Raw genomic sequence first — 4,620 nt, forward strand, 5'->3', positions numbered from 1 at the left:
TTTTCAGCAGCTACCCTCGAGGTGAGTTACCTTCCAGTAGCGGTGGGTCTACGGCCACAATGCCGGCCCACCAGTAGGAGTTGTATGTTGGATGATTGTCTTTGTGATATCATATAGGTTTGCTACTACCTGATATGTTATGTGCTAGTATGATATGATGTTATATGCTAGTAGCAGTAGGGGAGATAGTCCCCAGGGTTTCCGGTCGATAGGGCCGAAAGGGGTAGTCATACCCAGTCATGTTAGACAGATTATGGTTATGTGATATATGTTATGTGGTAGTAGTAGAGGGGTGAAATAGTCCCCAGTATCCGGTCGAAAGGACCGAAGGGGAGGCCAGCACCCAGATATGTTGGGCAGTATCCGGTCGAAAGGACCGAAGGGGTAGGTCGGGCACCCAGATATGCCTGACAGTATCTGTATGTTATGTGATTGTATGGTATGTGGTACGATGGGGGAACTCACTAAGCTTCGTGCTTACAGTTTACAGTTTTGTTTCAGGTACCTCTTCAGCTAGGGGAAAGGAACCGGCGCGGTAGCGGCATATCACACACACACTCTTGTTTCCGCACTATGGATTTTCTGGGATGTACTCTGAATATTTTACTATGATGTTACCGGTTTTCAGACATGAATTAATATTATGAATGTTTTGTAACGATGTTTTTATGTATTAACCTAATTTAAAAATGAAATTTTTAGCTGGTATTTTTAGGATGTTACAAGTTGGTATCAGAGCCCTGGTTTGAGGGATTCGGACACACCTTCGGGGGTGTCTGGACTCAAATCGAGGGGATTAAAAGATTTTTTTTTATAAAGAAATGATTTTTCTAAAGACTAAGTAAAAGAGTTTCGAGAAAGAAAGAACAAGGTGTGTGATGTGCGCGACCGGCCGAGCTCAAGTAAGTTTTCCCCAAAGTACCCATACAAGTTATTGTTATGATTATCAGTTCCAGTTTCAGTAGAACAGCATGCTAGAATAGGACTAAGGATCTAGGAATGATGCCTTATGTGACTGCTTTATGTGTTCCAGCTTTATGAGAATTGCATGCTAGTACAGATCAGTCAGTATGATAGCCAGAATAGTATATACTTGATTATGTGTAAACAATGCACGAATGCTGCTTGCTATGTGCTTTTAGGAGTTCTAGTTGTCTCTCACTAACTAGTAAACGAATATGTTACGTTACATATTGCAAGGACTAAATAATTTCAGAAGGTTGGGTCTAGCCCTGCTTCGCAGCTCTTGTCTGAGTCCAACCGTTGTAGGGTAGGACCTCTCATTCGAAGAATTATCTAGTCTGAGTAATATGTAATAGTATTCGCGAGCTAGTTATGGAAAGAAAGCAGGGACTTCTTGTGCAGCTGATGGCAGAGAGTGGGTGGCGATTACTTAGGGCAAGCCTAGGGCGAGAGTAGCACGAGAACCGCAGTATTAGTAGAAAGGACTTGGTTGAGTTGAGGCAATTCTTGAGGAAAGTACGGATAGACGTGGAAGGTAGTATGGGCCCGTACTACTGAAAGCGGAGGATCCGTACTCGATTCAAAAAGGGCCGAGACGAGACCGGGGACTTGTGATATGTATGTGAGCCTCGTTAGTGAAATATAGTTTGACGGTGGTTATGCTATGTTTTGCAGTATGGTGACCACACGACAGGGAGCGGGAGGCTCAGGATCAGGATCGGGTTCGGGTTCAGGGTCCGAACCAGTTGATGAGGGTCTACGCGAGTTCATCGCGTCAGAGATTACCAGGGGCATCCTTGAGTCGACTCCCATCATCTTCGGGTCGATCAAGGAGGGTATTGTAGAGTTGATGGAGGATCGTCTCAGGGCGTTCAGGAGTGATATGGCGGCTAGCCAGTCAGGACCACGCACACTGTCCTTTAAGGACTTCAGGGGCAGTGGTGCATCAGATTTCCATGGGGCGAAGGACCCCATTGCTGCCAGACGATGGATTGCAGACCTTGAGTCTGCACAGCTGATTAGCTTCTGCCCCGAGGGGTCGAAGGTACGATTTGCAGCAGGGTGTCTACGTGACAGAGCTAGAGATTGGTGGGAGTAGGTTTGTGACTCTTTGGGAGCCGCGGCCATTGAGGCTATGACATGGCCGGACTTTGTGACACGATTCAGGACGGAGTTCGCGCCTGCAGTGGAGCTCCAACAGTTGGCACGAGAGTTCTTGGATATGAGGCAGACGACAGAGACAGTGGCGGAGATCACCGCCAAGTTCCGGGAGAGGGCGTTACTGGTACCTCACTACGCGGGTGATAAGGACATGAGGAGGACCCGCTACCACGACATGCTCCGAGCCGACATCCGGGAGCATGTCTTTCAGCTTGCCCTACCCTGGAGTCCATGATTGCCAGGGCAAGGGAGAGGGAGATTGATCTGGGTCACATTCTGAAGAGAAAGGCTGAGGAGGGACAGATGACTGGGGCTTCGGGGAAGAAGCCCAAGGGATCAGATCCGGGCCCAAGAGGCCCACCGAGTCGTAGCCGCTGCAGGAAATGCGGCAAGTCGCATGAGGGACCATGCAGGTTAGGATCGTCAGGCTGCTACAAGTGCGGCAAGACGGGGCACTTTAGCAGGGATTGTACTGCTCCTACTCCGGTATTTCAGACGTCCGAGTTGCTGTGTTTCCACTGCAACCAGAGGGGCCACAAGAGGGCCAATTGCCCTCAGTTGACAGCAGCAGCGCCAGTACGGGCGCCAGCTCCAACGACCCTGTGGATTACGGATGGCCGGCAGGGCAAGGCAGAGGCTCTGGTGGTGAGGAGCCGGGCATTTCAGCTGACAGCCGAGGAGGCACGCGCTGTACCCGATGTGGTGACGGGTATGATTGTTTCCCTCTGACCTATTTATAAGAGATTTATGATATTGATATGTGCTCTGTGTATATACGTTTAGGATCGTTCCATGTGAACGGTATTCCAGTCCAGGTGTTGTTTGATTCGGGGGCTACCCGATCCTTTGTTTCTCTTGCACTTAGCAAGAAGTTTCCTGAGTCCTCGGGCATGTTGGATTGCCTTTTAGAGGTCGAGATTGCGGACGACCGGTCGGTGCGAGCATCAGAGGTCTTCCGAGATTGTGTATTGAGGTTGTTCGAAGAGCGGTATTTGGTTGACCTAGTTCCCATTCCATTGCGGGGAAACAAGGTCATTATTGGTATGGATTGGCTGGGTCCCAATGGGGCAGTGATAGATTGCGCGCAACAGTTAGTACGAGTCAGAGCCCCAAGTGGGGGAGAGTTAGTAATTCAGGGTGAGAGATCACAGCGAGGGCCAGCCTTCTGTTCGGCAGCGAGGGCGAGGCATTACCTTCAGCAGGGTTGCGCAGGATATGTCGCGTATGTCATGGACACCCGGGAGGCGGGTAAGGCGACGGTGGGCGATGTGCCCGTAGTACGAGAGTTTGCGGATGTATTCCTCGAGGAGCTGCCTGGGATACCTCCGGAGCGACAGGTGGAGTTCAGGATCGACCTAGTCCCTGGTGCGGCTCCGATAGCCAAGGCACCGTATCGGTTGGCTCCTCCTGAGATGCAGGAGTTATCTACACAGCTTCAGGAGCTGTTAGACAGGGGTTTCATTCGACCGAGCAGTTCACCCTGGGGAGCCCCGATTGTGTTTGTGAAGAAGAAGGACGGGTCGCATCGGATGTATATCGATTATAGGGAGCTGAATAAGGTAACGGTGAAGAACCGCTACCCACTCCCGAGGATTGACGACCTCTTTGACCAGCTTCAGGGAGCATCTTGGTTCTCCAAGATATATTTGCGTTCAGGGTATCACCAGGTGAGGGTCAGAGAGGAGGATGTGCAGAAGACGGCATTTCGGACACGTTATGGCCACTATGAGTTCGTGGTGATGCCTTTCGGGCTCACCAATGCTCCTGCCGCGTTCATGGACCTCATGAACCGCGTGTGTAGACCGATGTTAGACCGGTCGGTGATAGTATTTATTGATGATATCTTGGTTTACTCCAAGACGCGAAAGCAGCATGAGGAGCATTTGCGAGAGGTTCTAGAGACCTTGAGGAGGGAGAACTTGTATGCCAAGTTCTCCAAGTGTGAGTTCTGGTTGCGCGAGGTGCAGTTTCTTGGGCACCTTGTCAACCAGAACGGGATTTCGGTGGATCCGGCCAAGGTGGAGGCCGTGATGAGATGGGAGGTTCCGAAATCTCCATCTGAGATTCGGAGTTTCCTGGGATTGGCTGGCTACTATCGGAGATTCATTCAGGATTTCTCCAAGATAGCATTACCCCTGACCAGGTTAACGAGGAAGGCCGTGGTCTTTCGTTGGGGGCCTGAGCAGCAGGCAACATTCGAGACACTGAGACAGAGATTGTGCGAGGCGCCAATCTTAGCCTTGCCAGAGGGCATGGAGGATTTTGTTGTGTACTGCGATGCGTCCACCTCAGGTTTGGGCGCAGTATTGATGCAGAGAGGGCATGTCATAGCTTACGCGTCGAGGCAGCTGAAGCCTCACGAGGCGAACTACCCGACGCATGATTTGGAGTTGGGGGCCGTTGTGTTCGCCCTCAAGATTTGGCGTCATTACCTCTATGGGGTTCGCTGTACGATTTACACGGACCACAAGAGTTTGAGGTACCTAATGGACCAGC

The sequence above is a fragment of the Lactuca virosa genome, chromosome 2 (genome assembly GCF_052849685.1).
Source record: "Lactuca virosa cultivar CGN04683 chromosome 2, Lactuca_virosa_CGN04683_v6, whole genome shotgun sequence".
Classification (NCBI taxonomy): Eukaryota; Viridiplantae; Streptophyta; class Magnoliopsida; order Asterales; family Asteraceae; genus Lactuca; species Lactuca virosa.